This window comes from Halichoerus grypus, chromosome 14, assembly GCF_964656455.1.
Source record: "Halichoerus grypus chromosome 14, mHalGry1.hap1.1, whole genome shotgun sequence".
Classification (NCBI taxonomy): domain Eukaryota; kingdom Metazoa; phylum Chordata; class Mammalia; order Carnivora; family Phocidae; genus Halichoerus; species Halichoerus grypus.
The window spans coordinates 7,270,733-7,296,346 of NC_135725.1; the positions used below are offsets into that span (position 1 = coordinate 7,270,733).

The window sequence follows — 25,614 nt, forward strand, 5'->3', positions numbered from 1 at the left end:
ACAGTAGGAAGGGCTGTAAATGTTTCCAAGTACCTAGCTGGTACTGGGATTTCCTTTTCTTATAGAAATTGTGATATAAATGGAGGGTTGGTTCCTGGTCCTAGACGAATGGTTGTATCTAGAATTTATCCTCTTCTGATGGGGAAGCATCTAAAGTAGATAGAGTGTGATCTTCTAAGCCAGAAGTCTAGCTTTAGGTGAGAATGAGCCCTTCGGTGTTTAACTTCTCACCAATTTCAATCCTCCAAATGAAACCCTAGTGTGCTGAAAATATATGGAAATTTAGAGGTCTACATTTGCAGTTCACTGTGTCTGCCGTTGGATGCTCTGCGTCTTGATTTTAGAAGTGAAATTCATTTACACTCTTGCATTTAGAATAAATCATAGAAAGCGTGCACTTTTGGGACCCATGATGGCACTAGGTATGATGACTCATCAACAGGAAACGGAGTTCTCTTCCCATCATGACCCAACTTTGATAGGAAGAGCCAAAAGAAGCTTGAATTTGTAGATCTGTGTCGAGCCAGCAGTGCTTATACGATTAAACGTTTTTGGAAATCAGCTAATTAGAAGCAGTTTAAAAACAAACAGCTTTCCGGATCTTCATCAGGAAGACAGTAGGTATAATTATCAGTAGTTACATTATTATCCTAGAAGAATATAAACACAAGACACCAATTGCTTAACCGACCTGTTCCACCCAGGAGACATTTTGAGTCAAGACTTGGTTTGGAGATATTTTGTACAGAAGGACTAGTGGCAATGATAATAGGATGATGACAAATGAAAGCAGCCTTTTGTGGTTTGTGCAGAATAAGAAAAAGCCCACTATGTTCATGACAGAATAAAATTAAGTAGGAACAGCCATATTTGAATATTTACTTTTGGACCCCAAGAGGAAAAGAGTTTTCGTTGTTTGAGACGGACTGTAGGGAAGCTGAACCCTATCCAGGACGATCATGTCTTCCAGTTGCTAAGTCAGGTTTACAAAGCCGTGTCCCATGCACAATCTCATTGGATTTTCACCGTGATCTTAGGAGGTAGAAAAGGTGGTTGTGGTTTTCATTTCCATTTAAAAATGAGGGAACAGCTCACGTGACTTTATCTGAGGTTCCATAGCCAGTAAGTACTGGATGGTGAACCAGGACCCAAGTCTGTTGGCCCCTAGGCCAGAGCTTTTCTCCATTCCATCAGTCTTCCACGACTTACTGTGAGTTATGTCTGCTCCATTCCATACTGTCCTATTTCTTAGGGCCCCACATCCTAGTTCCATCTCATTAGGGCTGCCGTATTGCACAAGTCCGGGGGCACCATTCATTCTGCCTGCCTTGGGGTCTTGTACAACTCAAGGTCCCTGGAGGGCAGCAGGTACATAGGCCATAGAGAATGCCATCCAGTGGGCAGTTTCTGTTTGTGTGAGTTAAAGCTGTACAGTGATAACCTGGGAGAGTAAGTGGCTCTCTATGCCTGGGAGCTTTACCGGAATCAGTGTCCTGCATCCCCGTCCCCCCCCCCCCCAGTATTATACCATTTAAACACCATGGAACTCTATAATTCTACTTGTGAAAAGGGCCACTTGAGTCCTGCTAAATTAGAAGAAAGAGACACCATTGATTTTATTCCTTTGGTTAAAATCAGCTAATTAGACACAGAATCGTTTCATCTTTTATTTAAGATGATGTAATTTTGTCTTTTGAATTTGGTTATTTTGGAAAAAGCACATTTTTCACTTAATACAAAACTACGTATCTCTGATCCATGTTATCAAGAGGTATTGGAAGTGAGCTTTTAAAAAAACTTACTTGTTTTTCCTAATTAGGTGTCTTTTATCCTATTTTGTTGTAGACATCCTTTAAAATATATATACTGATACACTGTCTCACATTTTCTGGAAGTTATTTGTCCTCATTTCATGAGTGATCAGTTTTGAGGGACCATAATGCAGGCAAGAAGGTAAGTGTCTGAGTAGGAGAACGTGTGGTCTAACAGGTCAGCCCTGGCAGGGAGTGAGGCCAGTTAGATGGGAGGAAAATGGCTTGCCAGCCTAAAACTCACACGCTTACACTACCTTACCTGTTCTGGTTTCTCCTGTAAAAGCTCTGATGTCTATTACTAATGTCTAACAGAGGGATGACTAAGTAAGAGTAAGAATGCCACGATCTTCCCTTTATATACCATTTTACACCTTTTCAAAATACTCCTCTACAGTGTGTGTTACAGAATTCAGTATGGAAGGCAGAGTCTCATTATTTCTACCTTACAGGCTAGGAAACAGGCTCAGAGCAAGTTAATCAATTACACAACAGAGTCTTCTTTCTATTATGCTGTAAATCTTATCATTTTTACCCAGAATAGTATTAGGGCTTGGAAGGCGAAAACACATTATAAGCAATTTAAATTCTTTGTGGGATGAGGTGAGATGAAATGCGAACAACATTTTAAAACACAAAGTCACATATTTCTGATTATACTTAATAGGTAACTTAACAGGTCCTACAAAACAGCAAGTGATAGAAATTCGGTCTGGAAGGGGCATAGAGAGGCAGGCCTCCTCTCAGAGTAGGACTTTGTTACGGCTTGAATCATGTCCCCCCCAAAAAATAGGCCGCCATCATCATCCCCAGTGCTCAGAATGTCACCTTGTTTGGAAATAGGGTCTTTCTAGAGGTCCTCAGGTTCAAATGAGGTCATCAGGGTGGGCCCTAACCCAGTACAGCTGGGATCCTCGTGAAAAGGGAAAAGTTAGATACAAAGGCAGATGTGCGTGAGGAAGAAGAGGTGAAGAGACGGGGAGAAGGCTGTGTGAAGTCTGAGGCAGAAGCCAAGGAGTGCCTGCGAACCCCCAGGAGCCCGGACAGAGCACAGGACCGACCCCCTCGCAGCTCTTGGAAAGAACCAACCCTGCCCACACCCTGATTTTGGACTTTTAGCCTCCAGAACTGTAAGATACTGAATTTCTGTTATTTTAAGCCACACAGTTTGTGGTAGTTTGTTACAGCAGCTGGAGGAACGAATACAGACCCCCGCCCCCCGCCCGCCTCCAGCAAGGGGGGACATACAGCTGCGGCTTTGCCTGCTTGGCATCGTGATGACAGTGAGCCGGGCGGCAGGCTTCCAGACTTGATCTCGAAGGCCTGGGGAGCCTCTGGAAAATGCTGAGAGGAGAAGGCACTGATAACACCTGTGTTCTAAATGCTTACTTTTGCTGCCGTGCGGAGAATGGATTTAGGAAGCGTGGTGGGAGCAAGACCACAGACCAGTAAGGAGGGTTTTATACTGGTCCAGTTTTATACTGGAGAGACAATGAGGTCACAGCCTAGGTGAGAAGGCGCTGAGCTCGTCCTTCATTCCTGAGGTTTCTGGAGTGTTCATCAGCCCGGCCTCGGCTCTACATGTCCCTCTCAGCCTGTGGGCCAGAGCGGGATAGCGCACATGTCTCCTGGGGACTCCTCCTGGTCTGTCATGCATCAGGGCTCCGAACATACTTGGACTATGTATCTGAGCACATCTCGTGGGAGTTTTGGGATTATCACACTCTGCCACGGACAGAGACATCCCTCACTTTGAGCTCAGCAAGCACGTTCGTGTCATGTCTCTTGGCAGTATGTGAGAGTGAACTTGGAAAGACGAATGAGTAAGCTTCGAAGGGAAACTGAATCACGGGTCTCTCTGTACCTGAATTAAGATATCTGTAATTTTATGTCTCAACTTTTATCATTGTCTTTTACTGTAAAGAGAAAGTAAAAAGGTGAAGAAGTCTGATGTTACAGCAAGGGATAGAACAGAATATTTCAGTAAGTTAGAAATCAGATTAAGTTTAGAGCCATCCTGCTAGTTTTAAGGCAAAGTTGTACTATATACCATTGGAAGAAAGAAATGCTACAGAGATCTTAGTTCACATCCAATTAATCTCTCAGGATAATTTGTTTACTGGCTTCTGCCGCCAAACCTATGAGTTGCTTTCTTCAGGGGTGAGGGTTAGTTGATGAAGCGATTTATTATGTGTCTGGTACACAGCATATCGATCTTGCTCATGGAAAATGTTAACGGTGTCCCTGGTATATCATTCATCTTCCACTGCCCCCATTCATTATTCCCATCCCCCATTAGTAATTCTTGTATCACAGAGGGACATCTCATTAGGAATATTCCAAGGTCAGTGAATGGCGTGGCTCTGTGTGTTGCTGCAGGATTTTTAAAAGGCAGTCATTACTCAAAATTGCAAGAGGAAATTAGCTTTTAAGTAAGAAAGTGTTACAAAGTCTTGAAATGGACCCATTCCTTTGCTTCAGTGAGAAATCAAATTCTGAGAGACAGAAATTTGTTTTTATTTTCGTATCTCTCAACCGCACCGGCTCTCCCTTCTTTAATCATCCAGTGTCCTGCTGTGTAGAGAATCTGTGGGCTTCTCAGTGTGATACTGAGACCCTGTTTTTAAAAAGTTACGAACTTTTTCTTATACACAAAGCTGTAAGAATAATATAGCAAACATCCAAGTAGATCAGTGGAACAGAATAGAGCCCAGAAATGACCTACAAATACATGGAAACTTAATTTTTCAGAATTTTGTGTGTGTGTTTGTGTGTGTGTGCATGCGCGTGCGCCTTAACTGGGTGGTGGGCCTTCTTGCTACTTAGGGGGATGATGCAAATCCAGCACCTTTGGGTTCTTGGAGCATGATCCCAATAAACTAACCATGTTGATCAGAGTCAGGATAGAATGAAGAGAATATCATTGAAATTGAGCAAAGTGCTTCACATAGTATGACAGGATATCACATGTCCATGGTTGTTTCTCTTCTAAAATATTTTATCCTGGCAAAAGTGTGTGATGCTGGTAGAGTCTCTGTTATCTTGCTTTGGATTATCCAAGAATTTCTGAGGTTTTCAGTCATAAGTACGAGGAGAGGGAGGAGGTGGAGGTGGTCTTGGGAGAAGCCACCTCCCTCCACCTGCCCTCTCACTGAAGGACACCCACGTGACCTCTAAGAGCAAGTAATGAAAGCATCAGGTGAGTCCACCTTTCTGCCCTCATGTGAGCTCCAAAGCCCAGAATTTCATGTAGGCCCATGTTTCTGTCTCTTTCTTCTTATAGGGTTGACGTCCTGTTAGTGTTATAGGTCTTCACTCAAGCAGAGGCTCACTCATACCTTTCTACTCTTAACCCGAGAAGAATCTTTTCCTTCTCTCTCTCTTTTTAAGTAGGCTTGATGCCCAGCATGGAGCCCAAGACAGGGCTTGAACTCAAGACCCTGAGATCAAGACCTGAGCTGAGATCAAAAGTTGGACGCTTAACCGACTGAGCCACCGAGGTGCCCCCCTTTCGTCTCTTAATTTATAGTAGTAGAGGGAACCCTGGTCCCCAGTGGCTCTGGATGGCAGGAAATTATAAGAGTCGATGCTGCTGCTCTCCAGACCTGTGGGTCCTTCTGAGAAGAAAGATTTCTGCGAACAGAACCCTCTACATGCAGCGATGAGTGACTTCTTTCTAGCTTACTCCACCCTTTGTCTCCTTTCCTTGGTCAGTTTATAAGCTGCCTTACCCTCACTGCATCTTTGCCTCCCCCCTACCCCCCAGCCTTGTTTAGAGGGCTGGGTCATAGCTCTGATAACTCCTAAACTAGGGAGGGAGTAGTCCCCACTGCCAGTAACTGCAGATAAAGGATACTACTCTGTGATTTTATTCATTTATTTATTTTTATTTTTTACAAAAATGCTAGAAAGTCTCTGAGATTTAATCAGATTTATTTCTGATTTAGTGCTTTTCTTTTCTTAGAGCCCCCTCTCGCCGCCCTCCCACTCCAATTGTTTAAGCTTCAGACCCCACAAAACCTGGATGTAACCCTGGCTGAGCTATAGAGTGAACTATGAGTGCCCTCTTCTAAGCAAGTTTTGTTTTCTCTAGAGTTCATAATTACCTTAAAAAAAAAAGTAGATTTTATTTTTTAGAGCAATTTTAGGTCCACAGTAAAATGGAATGGAAAGTACAAAGAGTTCCTATAAACCCCCTGTTCTCCACACACACAATCTGCCGCATTATCAACATCCAACACCAGAGTGGTACATTTGTTAGAAGAGATGAACCTACATGGACACACTGTAATCTCCTAAGTCCATAGTGTATATTAGGGTGCACTCTTGGTGTTGTGTGTGCTGTGGATTTGGACACACGTATCCACCCTTATAGTATCATTCAGCAGAGTGTCACTGCCCTAAACAGCTTGTGCTCTCTTCATCTCTCCCTCCGACAAACACCTCGCCAGTATTCATCCTATTGTTTCCATAGTTTTGCCTTTTCCAGAGGGTCATAGAAGTGGAATCACACAGAACACAGCCTTTTCAGATCGGCTCCTTTCATTTAGTAATATGCATTTAAGGTCTCTCTATGATAGCTTCCTTCCTTCCTCCCATTCTACCTTTCTCCCTTCCTCCCTCCCTCCCTCCCTTCCTCCGTTCCTTCCTTATCCATAAGAGTGGGAGCATAAGGGGGAGGGGTAGGATGTAGGGGGGTCAGAATTCATACTTGGGTAATTCAGTACAAAGCAAAACTTATATTGATGCTGGGTTGGACTTTGCGTCTCAGTATCTGCACTTCGGCCTTTTCTAGTGGCAGGAGTTTTAACCGCTGTGTTATTCCTACAGGGGCAAGTGCCCTTTGTGGCTGGATACACTTGGGTATAAATCTCAGTTATGCCATATGCTGGCAGGATGGCTCATTATATTCATCTGTAAAATCAAGATAGTCTTGTGAGAACTAAAAGAGATAGTACGTGTAAAACCCCCAGCACTTAATACAGGCTCTATGAACAATGGATTGCTTCCCCCTGAGTAATGCTTGACTTTTTACACAGCCCACAGCAGGCAATTTTTCCCCTCAACTTTGGCCAATTTATAATAGCTAGGCAATATTTTCCTTTTTTTTTTAACTTCTTGAGCCCCTTCACCCATTTCTTCTCCCCCCACCTCTAGACTCTGGCAGTCACCAGTCTCTTCTCTGTATCCATGAGCTTGCTTTTTGTTATTGTTGTTGTTTCTGTTTTTTAAGATTCTTCACATGAGAGAGATCATACAGGATTTGTCTTTCTCTGTCTGACTTATTTCACTTAGCATAATGCCCTCAGGGTCTGTCCATGTTGTTGTAAACAGGAGGTTATCATTTCTTTTTTTATGGCTGAGTAATAGTCCAGTGTGTGTGCATGTGCATGTGTGCATGTGCGTGCGTGTGAGTGTGTGCGTGCGTGTGCATGTGCGTGCGTGTGCATGCGTGTGTGCATGTGCGTGTGCATTGCATGCACATGTGTGTTCGTGCGTGTGTGCATGTGTGCGTGTGTGAGTGTGCGTGTGTGTGCACGTGCGTGCCTGCGCACGTGCGTGCGTGTGCATTGCATGCACATGTGTGTTTGTGCGTGTGTGCATGTGTGCGTGTGTGAGTGTGTGCGTGTATTGACTTCCTTATCCATTCATCCATTGATGGACACTTAGGTTGTTTCCATATCTTGGTTATTATAAATAATGTTGCACTGAACGTGGGAGTGCACATATTTTTTTGTTAGGGTTTTCATTTTCTTCGGGTAAATACTGGATTATATGGTAATTCTATTTTTAATTTTTTGAGGTACTTCTGTACTGTTTTCCACAGCGGCTGCACCAATTTATACTCTTGCCAAGCGCACAAGGATTCTCTTTTCTCCACATCCTCGCCAAGATTTGGTATTTCTTGTCCTTTTGATTCTAGCCATTCTAACAGGTGTGAGGTGACACCTCATTGTGGTTTTGATTGCATTTCCCTGATGATGAGTGATGTTGAGCATCTTTTCGTGTGCCTGTTGGCCATTTGTGTGTCTTCTTTGGAAAAACCTCTATTCAGATCTTCTGCCCATTTTTTAGTTGGATTGTTGTGGAGCTTTTTTTCCTGTTGAGTTGTATGCATTCTTTGTGTATTTTGAGCATTAACTCCTTATTGGATGTATCATTTGCAAATATCTTCTCCCGTTCAGTAGGTTGTTTTTTTATCTTGTTAATGGTTTCCTTTGCTGTGCGGAAGCTTTTTTTTTTTTTTTTTTTTTTAGTTTGATGCAGTCCCAGTTGTTTATTTTTGGTTTTGTTGCTTTTACTTTTGATGTCAGATTGAGAAAAAATCATCTCCAAGACCTGTGTCAGGGAGCTTACTCTAAGTTTTCTTCCAGGAGAATTATAGTTTCAGGTTTTATATTCATCTTTAATTTTTGATTTAGTCTTTCAGCCACAAGATGGATTTAAGTACATTAAGTAAGGGCTCTCCCCCCTTACCCCCAGCCCTGCTTTTTAAAAATTATAAATGGTGACCAAATTAAAAAAAGGGCCATTGAGGACTTAGAGTTCTAGAGTTATTCATAGGATGAATGTGTGACTTTTGTTTTTGGTATGAGTTAACAATACAAATGACCTTTGAGTTGGAACTATTCCTGGACTAGGTGTAGGAGTGATTCAGTCTATGTCTTTGTAACACAACCGGTGGGCAAAAAAGAACCAAACACCCATATTTACCTTAGTCTAAATAGAGTCAATTAACAAGTCATCTGGTTATTTTAGCACTAGGTAAAAACATAGATTTTAAGTCATTTATGGTGATTCAGAGAAGTTTTTATTTTTAATTATCTATTTAATCCTTTGGTGAACAAACTTATCTATACTCTTTTTCCTTATTTTCCCTTAAAAATATATTTCTCTTTTTGGTTTGCATTCAGATGCTGCATTCTCTGGTTTGACAAAATCAGCAATGGAGACTTTTTTTTTTCTTTAAGTTTGGGTTATCAGGTGTAGAGAAAATACAGCAAAGGGCAAAGAACCCAGATTTGGGGTAAACTCCAGCTGGTTTTGATTCCTTGCCCTGTCTCTTGCTGGCTCTGGAATCCGGAAAATAACTCTTCTGAGCTTTAGTTTCCTAAACTTTAAAAAAGTAAGATAATAATACTTACCTTATGAGGTTGTTGGCAGGGTCAAAGAAGTCCACCTGGCTCTTGAACAACATGGGTCTGAACTGGACGGTGCCATCAATGTGCAGAGATTTTAGAGTCCAGCACTGTGAATGTATTTTCTCTTATGATTTTCTTAACACCATTTCCTTTTCTCTAGCTCACTTTATTGTAAGAATACATATATAAATACAATATTAATATTAATACAATATGTATTAATCGACTGTGTTATTGGTAAGGCTTCCGATCAACAGTAGGCTATTGGTAAAGTTTTGGGGGAGTCAGAAGTTATATACGGATTTTCAACCATGTGGGGTTGGCACCTCTAGCTCCCGCATTGCTCAAGGGTCAACTGTAATGGACGACTACGATGCCAGCCAATCGGCAGGAACCCGTATCTTAAACGTTACTTCCTTTTTTCTTCTGTGTGGGCGGACGGAGATTCAGCTCTGTTTAGCTGCAGTGTAAGTGGATCATTAAAAGTGAAGCAAATTTACAGCTAGTTCACGTTTGTCACCCACAGATGAAGGAAATCAGAGGAGTGAAGTGTCTTATTTAAGAGGATAGATTGTGAGGCAGAAGAGAGATTAGAACCCCTGTGTCCCCCTTCCTCAAACCCAGACCTTTCCTCTTACAGTATGGCTTGTCCCGTGATCCAGTAAGCCTTACTCTTGGATTCTGTAAAACACAGCAACCACCTAAACAAAGCCCCCAATCTAGTCACCAGAGGGATAGTAGCATGTATGATCTCTATCTACTTGGACATCATATTTGTTATAACATAACTGGTTACTTAAGTAAGGTTATATTGTGTGTTATTTGTCCTGTGGTTATCATAAAACCCTTTCCTGAAATGTAGAAATACTCACAATTTGGGTGTCTTTTTGGTGTAGCATGAGATGGCACCCGGTTATAAGGTTTGTGTCCAGGGAATGGCTTGTCTAAAGGGTGTGTGCATTTAAACTTGGACAGATATTGGCAGATTTCATCTCCATAGGTGATTGTATGCCCTCTCACTAGCCATATATGGGAATGCCAGTTGCTTCCATACCTCAGGAACACAGTATTTGCTAATCTGGTAGATGAAAAATGTTCATCTTTTTGAGAATCCAGTGACCCATTTTGATTTTCTCCCTTGTTCCTCAGCCTCTCTGTCTTCCCTACCATGTTTCTTCCCCATCTCTTTCTGTCCATCGTTGGTTGAGATTTTAGATTGCTTAAAGTCTTTTATGGGAAGCATCCCCTGAAAAGGTGATCTAGAAGGGCCAAAAGTTGAGACATTGACAGGAAATTGAATTCAAACAGGATGAGAAAAGCAATGAATCACTCCCAAGAATTAGTCAATAGCAAAACACTGATTCAACACACAGTTGACCTAAAATTCCTAGGTTTTTGGAGTGGGATTTTATGGGGTAAGACCTTAGGATATTGATGGATTGATAAGGCCTCTGGTCAACTCATCCTGTTGTGACCAACGAATATGTCTTTGACCTGAAATGGCCTAAAGTTCAGCTGCAGGATGTTGAGCATTACTGAGTCCACTAGACCCACCGCAGTCCAGAAAAGTTGTAGATGGGTAGGTCAGCCTCACAGCTGGGTTCGGAGGGAAGTGGAAGATACCTTGGCCTCCTGTAAGCTTCCTCAAGACCAATATCCTGATTATTTACTGTCCCTCATGGTACCGCAGAAGGCCAAGCCCATGATAAGCATTTGTTCCTTGTCTGTTTAAAACTTGCTGAAAACTAAGAGACTTTGGAATTAGGGCCAAAACCCTGAGTTCTTTCTTGTATCTTTAGGCCACTCTTGTGTTCTGACTCGGGCTGGAAAACCCCTGCCAGGCCTGCAGAGGGAACACTGAGTTGGCCCTCCCCTGCCCTCCACATGCCTTTGTCCTCCCTTTGTGCGCACTTTGCAAGAACTGTCCGGGCTCATTGAAAACAGGAGGGTCAAGGTCATTGACTCTTTTCTGTATTTTTCCAGCAGGAACATTCATTCATTGTTTTAACACTTTTTTAGGCAGCACAGCAGAGTGATTAAGTGCAGGGGCTCTGGAGCCACCCTGCCTGGGTTTAAATCATGACTCAGCCGCTCAACACGTTGCTCACATACTCCGTGCCTCGGTTTTGTCATCTGTAAATGAGGACAACTAAATATACGTATGTACATATGTACATACGTGGGCATGGGTGTATGTGGCTTAACCGAGTGCCTACCTTATAGTCAGTTATCTGTATGCTTATTACCATTAATACTACATTTTTTAAAATTTCAATCACTCTAAGGTTAAGTGGAAGACATGCTTACTGTGCGCAACTCTTGGAAACATTTCCTGCATATTCCCTTCACTCACGATAACTCCGTAGATATTATCATCCTCTTTTTATGACTGGAAGCTAAGGCACAGAGAGGTTAAATACATTGTTCAAGGAACTGAGCTTCAGTGGACTCGGAAGTTTTCTTCTTTCCTTCCGCTCTTAGGTCTCCTCACCCGAGTCTACCTAATTTTTTTTTTTAAGTCCCAGAGAAGGTTAAAATACAAATTCTCTGGGACACACCACAGGAGCTGTAATGAAGTCTTGTTTTGCTTTGTTTTCATCGAGCGTGAGCCCGTGTAATCATCCTCAATACGAATGAATGTAAGGGGTTTTCTTAAACTCAAATATTGATTAAGCCAAGACCACAGTTTTGGATCTGATGGGGTTGTAGGCAAGAAACCAGCAATAAGGAGAAGTGTAGTGTTTTCTAGAAAAGGGCGAGGGTGCTGGGCCTCTGTAGGAGGGAGGAGGCAGTGCAGATCATCTGTACCACAGCTCTGCCTCATACGTGTTTCTGGAAGAAGCACGCTGACCCTCATGGGGTGGGGATGGGAGGGACGTATCCCGAGGTCCCTGGGAGCCCAGACGGGCCATTTCTCATTGACACAGGACACACGAGACCAAACAAAGAACAGCATTCTTGGACATAACACCCCTGAAGCCAAGAACATGACACGTACGGGGAGGTGCCACTTTGACTAGGAAGAAATACTCTTCTTTTTGATCACAAGGAGCTATGGATTTTTCCTTCTTCACTACCTTATTAGTGAAGACACCTGATGGCTTAATTTTGTGTTTTTAACATTTTTATGTTTCAACAATGTTCTTCTTCAGTAATTCCCCGATGATTTTGAAATAGTGATCTGTTTTCCTTTCCCCTTTAGTCATGTGTTGCTTGAATTCTTAAAGCTATGTATGTGAATACATAGTTCTGTATTATCTGTAGTATACAAACGGACACCGACACACGTTTGTTTTTTCTTAAAACTTTTGTGAAGGGAAAAATATACACGATTCAAGATTAGAATCTTCAGGCATTTCCATTTTTAATTTTGAGATAAATGTATTAAACTGAGCTATTCCATAGGGGATATCTGTCCTCTTTATAAATGGAGTGCTGTGTCCCCACAGAACCGAGTTTCAACTGTCCCACTGTTGTGGCAGAAATGAATATCTGGGTTATTAAGAGACATGAAAACTAGCCCAGACCAAAATCTTTGGGAGCAGTTCATAAAAATAAAAGTGAAGCAAACATTTACATTTTGTGTGAAGGAAGTTGTGGTGGATAAGCCTTTCCACCAGCTTTTTTTTTTAACATGGGCATACGGATATAGATGTTTTTGTCACAATTAAATCACTGGTAACTCCTTCTGAAGACTTGTCTATTTCATTTTCTTTCTGAGGACTAAAGACAGGCCTTTCGGGGTGAGGCCCTTTGGGCTGGCAAGCTGCTGCGTGGGATTTGGCAGTGAAGTACTTGTGCTTTTTGAAAAGGAATATCAGTATATCTCTTTTGGCCATGATTTAAAAACATATGACTTTATAAATATTGTGAAATTTAATTGTGTTTTTTTTTGTTTTTTTGTTTTTTTTTGCATCATAGGAAAAGGCACTGCAATTCTCAAGGAACATGATACTAGACTGTAAGATTGTAAGATTCTTGTGGGAAAGAACAGGTCTTACTTATCTCTTTCCCCTCTGTCCCAGAAACACACTCTATATATAGTGGGTACTCAGTAAATATTTACTGAGGCGAATTCAATCTAAAATGCATTCACCACCCGCCCCCCCCCACTCACTTCCCCTCTGGTGACCACCAGGTGGTTCTCTGTATTTAAGTCTGCTTTTTGTTTGTCTCTATTTTTCTTTGTTCGTTTGTTTCTTAAATTCCACAAAGAGTGAAATCATATGGTATTTGTCTTTCACTGACTTATTTCCCTTAGCGTTATACACTGTAGCTCTGTCCGTGTCATTGCAAATAGCAGGCTTTCATTCTTCTTGATGATTGAGTAATATTCCGTTGTGTGTATGTATATAGACATATATATATATACACACACACATATATATATATATATATATACATATACCACATCTTCTTTATCCATTCATCTCTCAACAGCCACTTGGCCTGCTTCCATAATTTGGCTATTGTAAATAATGCTGCAATAACATAGGGGTGCATGTATCTTTTTGAATTAATGTTTTTGTATTCTTTGGGTAAATACCCAGTAATGGAATTTGGTAATTCTATTTTTAGCAAACCTCCATGCTGTTTTCCACAGTGGCTGCACCAGTTTGCATTCCCACCAACAGTGCACGAGGGTTCATATTTCTCCACATCCTCACCAACCCTTGTTGTTTCTTGTGTTGTTGATTTTAGCCATTCTGACAGGTGTGAGGTGGTATCTCATTGCAGCTTTGATTTGCATTTCCCTGATAATTGATGATATTGAACATCTTTTTGTGTGTCTGTTGGCCATCTGGATGTCTCCTTTGGAGAAATGTCTGTTCATGTCTTCTGCCTATTTTTAATTGGATTATTTGGGGGGCTGGGGGTGTAATTGAGTTATATAAGTTCTTTATATATTTTTTATATTAACCCCTTATTGGATATTGTCATTCGCAAATATGTTCTCCCATTCAGTAGGTTGTCTTTTTGTTTTGTTGATTATTTCCTTTGTTGTGTGTCCTGTGAACTTTTACAGCTTTTTTTTTTTAAAGATTTTATTTATTTATTTGAGAGAGAGAGAATGAGAGACAGCATGAGAGGGAGGAGGGTCAGAAGGAGAAGCAGACTCCCTGCTGAGCAGGGAGCCCGATGCGGGACTCGGTCCCGGGATTCCAGGATCATGACCTGAGCCGAAGGCAGTCGCTTAACCAACTGAGCCACCCAGGTGCCCGTGTCCTGTGAACTTTTAATATCCTTTCAAATTTGGGGTAAGGGACAGACACCTTACTGAATCACTTAGGACACACTTAGGATGGGCAAAGTAAGGGAGAATTGTACTTCTATTGATCTTATTTATTTCTCATTTCAGTGAGTACTAATTGAGAACATTTATTTTTCTTACCATTCTCTCCCCTTTATTAACTAACTCAATCACCAACTATTTATTAAGCATATGTTTTATATGAATAATCGGGCTAAGCAATGGGACTACAAAGGAAACTAAAATCTAATACTTGTTTCCAAAAGGAAGCAGGTCAATTAATTATTGCAAGTGACCTGAGAAGAAGGATTTAACTATATGCCCCTAACTTATCTTTAAATATCTTCTCTTTCCCATATTCATTATTCTTACTCCCTTTGAGAAGTAGAATTCTCGTAGGGCATGTGGGGAGAGAAGACAAATCCAGATCTACCATGCTGTGACCAGACCTTGTCTAGCCAGTGAGCTGCGTTCCATGGGGCATGAACTAGTAGAGTTTACTAGTGGGTGAATGAGCTTCACTTTATGCAAGTGATCTAAAGTTCATTGGGCTGACTACATGGTAACTAACCATAATACAAAATGGACAGTGGTGAAATGGGACCAGCAGGGCTGGGTGAATCTCTGGATTGTTCAGCGGCCAGAGAGAGCAATTTTGTGTGTGTGTGTGTGTGTGTGGGGTGTGTAGGGAGGAGGAAAGGGGAGGACTTCCTGGAGGAAATGGTGAGGCTTGGACTATGTGACGGGATTGGGGCCCCTTAGGACCCGTACCAGTCATGTGACATAAACACGTGGATACTGCATATTTCTGTCTTCGGTGCTCAGTGAATGTTCATCTCATATGTATGAATCCTTGTTGTAGTTTTTTTTTTTTTTTTTTCCTTAAATTTCCTATTGTTTTCTAACTTTTATGTGTCATCCTTGTGTGAGGGCCATGCTAATCTTCTCTGTATTGTTGCAGTTTTAGTGTGTGTGCTGCTGAAGCGAACATTGTTTTCTAATTTTTAATGTGATTGTCAGGGTAGCTGTCTGTTCCACTTTGTGAGGACAGAGTCCGCATCCTGCGTGGTCTGTTCTTCTTCCCGGCGGGGGGCTCGCACCCTGCTTCCCAGGCGTGAAAGGATTTGGTTGGAGTGTTTTCACCAGGGGAGTGAGGTTTTAGATCTACCTGGAAATTGCTGATTGTTGTCCTATTTTGTTTATAAGGATATCATCTCAGAATCCATTTTTCCTTTTCCTCTTTTCATCTCAAAACTTCCTCTCATCTTCTACTGGTAGTGGTTCCATAGAGTGGTGGCTGTGCATATATATTCAGGGCTCTCACATGAAAGGACAATGCTCGTTTTGCCAGGATAAGTGTAGAAGGAATAATATATGTGAATCTACAACCTAAATAAGGAATGGCAAAATATCAAAGTACGTTATGTTTTTACAGCTATTCTAGCTCTGTACTCAATCTGACCGAAAAAAACTAATATTTTCACTGTTACCTCTTAGCAATATTTTAGGTTTTCTCTTCCTTTCCTCCACTTAACATGGATTATTAGCAGCAAACTAGTATAATTACTGCTTTTTTTTAAAATTTGAAACTTTGCCATATTTTCATGGTCAGTCCAATTAAATTAAACAGTTACAAACTGCCAGCCAAGTGTGTGCAGAGCACTACACTGGACGCTTGTAGGGGCTGTGAAGGTGAGGAGTGGAGAATCCCTGCCTCCCCAGGGCTCGTGACCCGGCAGGGAGGACGTGTCCGTAAATCATCCTGTTAGCACTGTACAGAATGCAGCGACTAAGAACAGCACAGCTCTGTGGGAGTTGACGGGAAAATAGGGTAATCTACACAGAAGTTACCCCAAGTTCCCCAAGTTCATGAATTTCTTTGGTTAGTAAAGTTGTTTCCACAATGCCTAAAATCCCCACTATGCGCAGTGCCAGGCACCTCCTCAGACTGTGTTAAAAAATAGTGCACATAGGTGGTAAAACCCCTAAAACTCATTAAAAGGATATGCAGTGGAAAGTAAGTCTGTCTCCTGACACATTCCATCACTTTTTCTCTCTAGAGACACCCACTTTTCACAATTCCCCATGTGTGATTAATTGTGAAAGATGTGTTGCTGATCGGTTCTTTTGAAATTTCATTGCCTTCAACCCAGTGTAGTAAACATTCCACAAATGTGCCAGGTGCTGTGTTAAGTACTGGGAATACCAAGACTAGGACTCTGGTCTCTGAAACATTCACAGTCTGGTACACATAGAGATAGGACTTGGGCTATAACATGTTCAGTGATACGATAGAGATAAGGGGTAAGTGTTCTGATAACTCAGGGAGGGAATAAGGACTCACCACCCTACAGTGGCGCCAGGTTGCTTCACGGAGATCACGATCCTCTAGCTAGCACTCGGGGATGCGGGTTTCCCTGGGCTGAGGGAGAGGCAAGTAAGTCCTTGGCCAATAGAACCACATACTCAGAGAAAGAGAAGACTGAAAATATATGTTGAGTCTATCAGTAGGGCTAGGGTGTAGGATATGTGCAGTGGTAGATATGTCTGGAGGTTGTGGCCAAATTATTAGGGGCACCGAATTTCTCATCCTGCAAGATTTGGACATCATCCGTGCAAGGGCAAAGGAAAGTGGCTGAAGGGCTACGGTCATGGTTAGGATATGAGGCGTAACTGTCTTTCAGAAGGATCATTTTGGTGGTCCTCTGAAGGCTGGAACGGACAGGGGAGGAGGTAGAAGTGTGGGGATCAGTTAGGTTATAACTCTGGCTATACCCTGGCCAGGATGAAACGAGAAGGCGGCAGTGAGGATGACGAGAAAACAGATCTGAGATCTCCCAGAAGGACAGATGATGGGCTTTGAGGATAACAGGAACGGATCAGGCATGCTCCCAGCTCAGGATCTGGGCTCCTGCTAAGGGGCACTCGTAGATGAGTTAGCCTTTGTGTATGGTCTTTGCCAGCGGTCTAGGGAGAAACCGAGCATTCTCAGGATGCGGAGGAAGAACTAGGAAGAAAAGGCAACCCTGAGAAACCATCACCTCTTAAATAGCGGGCACCTAAAAAGCCCTGTGTGGTAGAGGAAAAGTGATTGATTAGGCCGTCTAGAGTCGCACAGCCTGGGGGGGTCCGAGTGAGGAGGAAGGGCTCCTTAGTGTGTGCCCACTGCGAGCGAGAAGTCAGCTGGAGGGGAGGCTGAGAGAGAGCTCGGGCAGGGAGAACGTCCGTGTTGGCCCCTGAGGGCAGAGCTGACTGGCGTGGTGAGGAGGAGAGGTCCGACGGGAAGGCCTCGGAGCGGGCAGAGGTGACCTGCCCGGCTCCGCTGGCGGGCGTGTGGCGGCAGGGGAGAAGTAGGGCTGTGTACCGTCTCTCCTCCCCCAGAATGCCCCTCGGTGCCCCCGCGCTTGGGAGTCGAGAGGCCACGTGCGGGAGGGAAGGATGGCAGTGAGGAGAGATGGTGATCAGGGCAGCGGGAGGGAGGCGGTTCTTCAGAGCCGCCACGGGGCGTCCGTTCTAGCGCCGGACTGGGCTGTGTCTGTCCACTGCTTTCACAGGCAAGCTGTTTGCTTGTTGCCGTGGAGTGTCTAATTTTATGCATAAACCCAAGTGAGATCATTTTCTCTGGGCTTTTTTAATCCCCTCAGAAAAGTTTTGCGTCCCTCTGCCTGTAGAACCCGACGGTCACTTTTCCTCGCAGCTGGGGCCAGTCCTGCCGGCATCTTCCTGACCCACATCAGTGTGAACGCAAAAGGCACCTCAGGAAGGAGCGCGATGCCACACAGCGGAGAGGGTTCCTGCGTGTCGGTGGGGGTGGAGAGGTTAACGGCCGCAGTCCTGACGTGGTGTTCTGGAAAGAGCGTCCGTCCACACAAGGGGGAAGCCAGGGACTTTGTTAGGTCACCAGAGCCCGGAGCTTGAAAAGCAGCTTTAGTGTACGGCATGCTTCTGTTGTTTATAACTTTCTGTAATGTGTGATAACAAAGAGCAGTGTGTGGTAACAAAGAACACTCTGTTACCACGAGTTATTTTAACCACCAGCTTTCGGCTGCTCAGCCTTTTTTCCCCCTTCTTCCTCACAGCTCTGTTTCTGGCTCCATGTCTTTGTCACCCACTTCCACCTCCTCCCCAGCTGCTCCTCCTCGTCTCCTTGTGTGAAGTCCTTCCCCGTGGCTGTTTCTCCTCCACCACGGAGAACCTGCCGGAGGCTTTTGGCTTTATAGCACGAGCAGTTTGACACTCTTTCCCAAACTCTTCTTGCACATGCATTGCTCCCAAGGGTTCTTCATGCTTAGAGAACCCCAGGATGGAGGGTATTCCAGGGGTTTCTCTCAGTATGAGGAGGGAGGGGCTCCTCTTGGAATAGAGGGGGAGAAAGTGTGTGTGCACGTGTGTGTGCGCGTGCGCGTGCACATGCACGCGTGTGTCAGAGAGAAAGAAGGAAGATAGATCAGAGGTTTGGAGGGCTTCATAGTCCTTTTCTCTCTCCCAGAGGACTCCTTGCTGGGTTTTTAATGCTACTAAGCCAAAAACACAGAATAATCATTATTAAACTGGGACTGGAAAACTTTTGTTTTGTTCTGAAAAACCTGACCTCAGACTTTGAATAGCCACTGAGCCCCAGTGGCTCCACCTCGACCCCCTGAAGAGAGGCAGGCAATCAGATGTGACTGGGGGGTAAATGCTGTGAGCCCAGAAGGGTCCAGCAGAGGCAGGTTTCCTTCTCTAGAGGTAATTTCTACATGGATCGTCTTTTATTCTGGCCTGAATTAGCAAGTGATACCAGACATTGTTGATGTAGGCAAATGATACAGGAGACATGGTCTATAGGAAGCTTGGCTGATCATCTTGCATAAATTTCAAGGTTGAGAGTGATTTTACAGCTCTCCTTACACTTTCTGCAGCGGATTTTTGTTTGTTTGTTTGTTTGGCTCGGTTTATAGAACACACTGAAATAGTTTGCTTAAAAACCCTTTACTCCTGAACCTTGGTGTATATGTCTTCAATGGCATAAATCATACCAAGAAAGAGTTATTTTAAAAATCTGAAGATTTCAATTAAAAAATCCCTGTGGATTGGCTGTTTGGCCTTTGAAAAGTCAATTAACATCTCCCTTGCTCATTTTCTTTACCTGTAAATGGGGGAGTTGAGCAAGTCTGATGTCCTATCGGTTTCAAACATTCATTAGTAATCGGACAGACTCAGAGCTGGAAACTGGATTTCACTTTAGTGCCTCAATTCCACGGGTCAGGTGGCCGGTGCCGAGAGGGCTGCAGTAAGGATTACAGACTGCGGGGCTCGGTGGGAAGGAGTGGGGTAGATGAGTGACGGCTGCCTTGCATGCAGTCATTCGGGGTGGTGGCATGTGGTATTTGGTTTGTTTCATTATGTTTTTGGCATTCCTTCTCTAACCTACTAAGAGGGACCAGAGGGCAGTTATGTTTTCATTTTTCACACACGTGTGCGCACACACACACACACACACACACATCCCCCTCATTTGAACCAAATTGTTGATGAAACCATCAGCTTGTGTTTTATTCCTTCTCCAGATGATTTAGCTTCTTAGTTAAATCAGATTTCTGTTCCCTACTTCATATGTCTTTTTTTTTTTTTTTTAAAGATTTTATTTATTTATTTGAGAGAGAGAGAATGAGAGACAGAGAGCATGAGAGGGAGGAGGGTCAGAGGGAGAAGCAGACTCCCTGCCGAGCAGGGAGCCCGATGCGGGACTCGATCCCGGGACTCCAGGATCATGACCTGAGCCGAAGGCAGTCGCTTAACCAGCTGAGCCACCCAGGAGCCCCCCTACTTCATATGTCTTAAAACCAAAGGGAAAAGAGAAAAAGGTGTATAGATGGCCCATTTTAAACACATCACCACTTCACGGGCGCCTGGGTGGCTCAGTCAGTTTGGACATCTGACTCTTGATCTCAGCTCAGGTCTTGATCTCGGGGTCGTGGGTTCAGGCCCTGTGCTGAGCTCCACACGGAGCTCTGTGCTCAGCATGGAGCCTACTTAAAAAAAATAAAAATAAAAATAAACACATCACCACTTCAAGCCCAGGTCTCCTAAAATCTTGGTTGCTTGGCAGAAGATACAAAATGATAGCCAGTTACCCATCTAATATAATATAGCATCGAGCCCTACAGTGTAACTTTTTTATGATCATGGCCCTAGGATCAAAAAGGTATGGAGAATTGCACATGGGAAATTATATAAACTCTATCTTAAGTGTGTTCCAAAAGTGACTTTTTATACTATATTTTATAATTGCTCTAGGATGTTAGACAAACTTATGTTTTCAAAATATCCAGGTGAAGAATGGAGAGCTTAAAAAGAGTGTTTTTAGAATGCTGGTTGGGAATAGGTGATGTTAATCAGATTTCAAGGTTCATCTTGACCCGCTGTCTCTCGGGACACTGATCAAAGTTTTGTGAATCCTTCTGATGCAGAGTTACTCATTAGAGTTCTCAGCACATAATTATGGACTGTCAGAAGATTTCGGTTTTGTGTAATAAATGAGTAGCATGCCTGCGGCTTGCTGAGGTGTTAGCTTAATAACCTCATAAGATAGGTTGTTTTTCTTCTCCCTCAAGACCTGAGCAGACTGGCTTATGTCTTGTCCACCCGATCTCAAATGGAGGTGAGCAGACTAGGCCTTAGATTTCTTTAAAAGTTTATTTCTAAGAGGAAGAAACACAGCTTCTTATGTTATTCCCTTTTCCTTTGTTCTTTCTTCTTTTGAATTGGAAGCATAACAGGTTTTGTTTTTATGCCTAAACCTTGGTAAGGATGTATAAGTTTTTCTCCTACCACGTACGGTTCTGTGTAGTAAGATGTTAGTGAATCGGTGCTGATAAGCAGTGCCACGTACGGTTCTGTGTAGTAAGATGTTAGTAAATCGGTGCTGATAAGCAGTGCCACGTACGGTTCTATGTAGTAAGATGTTAGTAAATCGGTGCTGATAAGCAGTGCCACATTGAAATTGCTGCCTGCATGATACTCTTACTCGGGGATGCAATTATTTCCCTTGGTTTTGACAAGATGTCAACTGTGATATGCACAGAGCAGAAACATATCCTAAGACACTATAGTGCATTAGAAATCTTTCCAGGGGAAAACTCAAGGATGTGTCTGGGGCTCCCATTCTGACTCCATCCTCTGCCTTTGTATGTTTGTTTATATTTAGATTATTAGCTGATTCTGAAGTGGCATTTAAGAAGCATGAATCATTCTATTTAGCGATCATAATTAACATGGGTTTCTAGGAATATTTTGCCTTCATTTTTAGTATAAAGAGATGGAGAGCAATTCGTGATTAGTTATTCTACTGGTAATGGTGGTGGACGTACTTTTTTATAATAGCTTCAAGAGGGAAATAGAGGTGCCTAATTACTACAGGATTGTATTGCACACCTACTGTGTGCTCTCACTGTTGAGAATACAGAGACGCATCAGATACAGAGCCAGCCAGTGAGGAGTTTATAGTCTAGTTGGGGAAGATATTAATCAGGATAGGCTAGTTGCTATAACAGACCTCCAAATGTCATTGAGCTTATTTTTAATTTGCAGTCAAAGTTTATTTCTATCTGGTTGGGGGCTCTCCATACATGCATCCAGGGACCCATGCTCTATCCACCTCGGCTCCATTATTCTGGAAGTCTACAGTGTTCTCTCTCCATTTAGCCAGATGGGGAACAAAGAAAAAGAGGATTACACATGGAAGTCTGAAAATGGACAAGTTCCTACTGTTCACACCTCATTGGCTAAAAAAGGAGGCACATGGTCCAGTGTAGGTGCAAGGGAGGCTGGGGAGTGTAGTCTGATTTAGTTAACAGCTGATGGCCTCTGCCGTCATGGGCTCACTTACTTACAGCAGTAACATGCTGCAGAGTAGAAAGACTTGACTGTGGTCAGGACAGAATGGGCAAAGCCTGGGGAAGCCTGGGAGAGAGGAACTGGATGCTTTAGAGTATTTTGAGAAGAAATCAAGCGGGTCATGTCTGTGCTATTGTGTCTGGCAGTCGTGTTCCCACACAGCATGGCAATCCTCAGTGCTGTGTTGGGATTTGAGTGTGTGGACCGCATTGAGTATGAAGCCCATTGTGTGACCCAGGCACAGCTCAGGGAAGCGTGGCGGTCACTCAGTCTTGGAGCAGACTCGACCATCACGACCAAGAGCCAGCCGGGCAAGGCTGGGACAGTGAGCCGCAGAGTGGAAACCCTGCCTGCAGAAACCTGGTTGGTGTGTGGGACTGTGTGTGTCCAGGGGCTATGAATGGCGAACAGAACCACCTCACACTGTTAAGGGGTGAAAGAGGCCTGAAGGCTGCACGGTGAAGCACAAAGAAGATCCAACGGAAGGCCTGGTTTTGGGCGTCACTCCCGACCAGCCTTGTGCCGCCTGCTCCTCACTTGATCTTTCTCAGCCTGGATATTCAGTATCCATGGTAGATCTTTAATGCCTTTGGATTGCTTCCCGTGGTGACTCGGGGGGATTTCAGGTTTCAGCTAACTATAAGAGGTGTCCCATTTAGGACCAAGATTAGAGTCAGCAATCTGAGGGGATGCCAAAAGCCCATTAATCCAGATAAATAATATTTTAGTGTAATATTTGAAGTGATTAATCTTAATACCCCAAAAAAACTCATGATGGATAAAATATAAAAATTTAAAATAGGACCAGGTCAGCGTTACTGGTTTTCCCTTTTACTTCGGCTCTAGTATGCCTCAACACAGCCCTGTTCATGATCTTGTCTTTATTTAAAGTTTTGAGATTTTGCTGGTCGTGGACTTTTTTTAGATTGATGTTGATTAATGAAGGTACTGCATCAGAATGTTATTTCTGTTGATTACCAACTTGGAGGCCCCTCAGGTTGTGTATTTGAGGTGAATGCCTCACAGCTTACCATGGGCTGAGCCCTGGTTTACTTTCTTCTGTATCCCCAGTGCCCAGCATGATGCCTGACATGTGGTATATGTTCAGGAAATGCTCAGGAATGCAAGGATATTGGAAAAATAAACACGTAAACTAACAGGTGACGCATCTTGGAATCAGAAGAAAGGCTCGGATGGTTCGGGAATCACAGCCCACAGTCACTGGCTGAACCATAAAGCCAGTTTGCACAGTGGCCCGGCATACCCAGAGTCACTGGGTCTTACGAGCCCGCAGATTCCTGCACACTTTTCCAGTGGTATTTTCCACACAGATCCTTGTTTGTAGTCTTAAATGACTGCATATTTTTCATCTTTTAGGGAGGAATGTATTCATAGTGTCCCCTCTTTTATCAATAGCTATCTGTTGAATACCTACCCTTTTTTTTTCCTTCTCTTTCCTTTTTTAAGTTTTTTGGGGGGAGGCAGTGTTTATGTTTGCTTATCAGCAGCTACAATTTATTGAATTTCTCTTGTGTGTTGGGTGTTTTTATTTAATTGATTAATTTAGAGAGAGAGAGCAAATGAGCTGGGGGAGAGGGGCAGAAGGAGAGGAAGAGAGAGAATCTTAAGCAGGCTCCACACTCAGAACAGAACCCAACATGAGGCTCAATCTCATGACCCTGGTATCATGACCTGAGCCAAAGAGTTGGACACTTAACCGACTGAGCCAGCCAGGCATCCCAGTGTATTGGGTATTTTTACTGATCACAGAAACCTTTTGAGGTAGTGGGTTGGTTTTTGTTTGTTTGTTTGTTTTGTTTGTTTCTTGTTTCTTGTTTTCATCTGTCTGTCAGAGGTAGAACTGGAGGCTGCCCCTGGTTGTGAGTGCTAAAGCTAGGATTTCGGTCCACCTTTCTCTGGATTTCTGCAGAGCCCACGCCCTTCCCAGCACCGAGGACACGCATGGGGATAAAGGTATTTTCCTGGTCGTGACCTGAAGTGTGTATCCCCAGAGGAGGGGAGCAGAGGGAAGACTCTGGAACTCCCTGGGCCTCCGCTGGCTGGAGGAACTTCCCTGGAGAGGGAAACCCCATCAGTGCAACAGGTTGCCCCAGTTTTCAGACGTTCCTGGATCGGGTCGCTTACTCTTTTCTCTGTCTTCACTATGGTTTGCTCGTGCTGCGGCATTTAGGAAAGCAGCATCCCTTTCCGAGCAAGCCCAGGGCAGGCATCGAGGCGACCTACTTCCTAGTCTGGCTTTGACTGGGGTTTTAAGCAAGTCAAGCTCTTTGAGCTTTGATCTTTTCTTCTGTGAAGAGGGAATAATTCTGATACTTAACACTCAACACCTCTGTTGACAGTAGTAGAGAAGATATAAGGAAAAAGTATTTGCAGATTATAAATATCACCTATGCAGAATTTACAGTTTGGAATTTGTTTCAAAAGCCATGTGACCCTATTCTGGGGGGGATCAAAGGAGGTAAAGACATAAGCTAAAACCAAACTATAGTGGAAGATGGATGCAGGAAAACCACCTTTAATATGAAATATCTTGTTTGCATCAAAATCTTTTATGTTTGAACAGTTTGAGTATCACAAAGACCTGGTTCAGTTTAACAATTGAAAACAAAAGGCTACATTTTCAGCAGATGGCCTGGATTTTTTTTTTTAAAGAAATGGAAGCTTAATAGATTTTGAGGGGGATATGGGGCATTTCAAACTTCAGATTTCTCTTATTCGGGACTTTCAGTGCTCTCTCTGAGCTCTAAAGTAGCTAAACACACTTTTAGTAGCTTCACTGAAAGAAAGTACAACCTGGAGCCAAGAACTTTCCTGCCAAACTAAGCTAGAGCAGATTTTTAAAATCATGTTAGAAACCTGTGGAAGAAGGAGGCTCATAATGAAAAACGGTGACCTATTCTTAACAGCAGGCATGGCAGTGACTCAGTAATAATGGTTTCTGCACCATATTACCCCAGCCTGGCTGGAAAGGATCTCTTGGTTGTGGTCAAAAGAGGGGGCCTTAGATGGGACAGCCAGGTGTTTATCAGGCACTCGGTGGCCGAGATCTTCTGTTTCACTTGAACTGTTATTGGGGCCACGTAGATGTCCCGAGAGCCTTGGATCATGCAAGAATTGCATAGTTACAGAATCATGAGATTTGGAAAGGGACTCAGGTTGTGTGGATTAGTGGTTGCCAGACTGGGCTCTACCGAAGAACCCAAGAGTTCCACAGAAGGATGGGGCAGGGCAGGAAGGAACAGGGCTTTGTAGAAGCTGCTGGTGGAGTGGGGGCATGCAAGTAAGGGGCAGGATGCTCCATACTCCCGTTTCAGCCAAAGCACCTCTGCTTTTATATATTACACATTGAGTTGGGCACAAGATTATATTTGTGAAAAGGATTACACTGACAAAAATGCTTTTAAGACTACTGACCTGGCTTAACTTCCTCTTAGTCCAGGAATTTCATTTATAATATCCTGGACATGAGGTTACTCCTTCTCAGTTTACCAGCTCCAGTGATAGGGAACCG

General features: G+C 43.3%; 1 protein-coding gene and 1 non-coding gene across 8 annotated transcripts in view; one reads left to right on the plus strand and one right to left on the minus strand.

Moving 5' to 3' along the window:
- The window catches only part of GLIS3 (GLIS family zinc finger 3), a 439,369-nt gene that overhangs the window by 169,489 nt on the left and 244,266 nt on the right, over nucleotides 1–25,614 (plus strand). The gene's annotated exons all lie outside the window — the stretch shown is intronic.
- LOC118541567 (U6 spliceosomal RNA) lies at nucleotides 15,089–15,193 on the minus strand. The gene has a single exon (XR_004920167.1). It is a non-coding gene; the product is annotated as a U6 spliceosomal RNA (small nuclear RNA).